The sequence below is a fragment of the Nothoprocta perdicaria genome, unplaced genomic scaffold, assembly GCF_003342845.1.
Source record: "Nothoprocta perdicaria isolate Ctin4 unplaced genomic scaffold, notPer1 scaffold_30, whole genome shotgun sequence".
In the NCBI taxonomy this organism is placed as follows: Eukaryota; Metazoa; Chordata; class Aves; order Tinamiformes; family Tinamidae; genus Nothoprocta; species Nothoprocta perdicaria.
In genome coordinates, this window is record NW_020455533.1 from 4,298,366 (window position 1) to 4,298,807 (window position 442).

The following is a 442-nucleotide window of genomic DNA, read 5'->3' on the forward strand; positions in this document are numbered from 1 at the left end:
TTTTTTTTTTTTTCCTTTTTTCTGGGGAATTTTGGGTCGGTTTTACCCTGGCAGAGGAGCTGCAGCTTGTCCCGGTTTTCCACCTTTATCTTAAGCCGCTTGGAAGCAGCGGCGGGTGGTGAGGAGAGGCTCCCTGTTCYCTCAAAGAGGGCACAGATTCTTATAAACTTACGTCACACCTAGTTCATTTTTCCATATTTTGCCCATTTATTATTGAAAAACTCCAAATCTAAGTCTAGACTTTGCAGTTGCTGACTGGAGGTTAAGCTCCCACTCTGATGCGTTTATTACAAGTTCACTCTGATGCATTTATTCATCACTGTAGGTCTCTCCTCGCTCCCATGGGCAACGTGACCGCYTGGCCATTGCCGAGACAGGCAGGTTTTGCCAAGGGGATTCCCTTTTCCCATGGTTTGCTCCCTGCTTCCAAATAGCCTGGCGC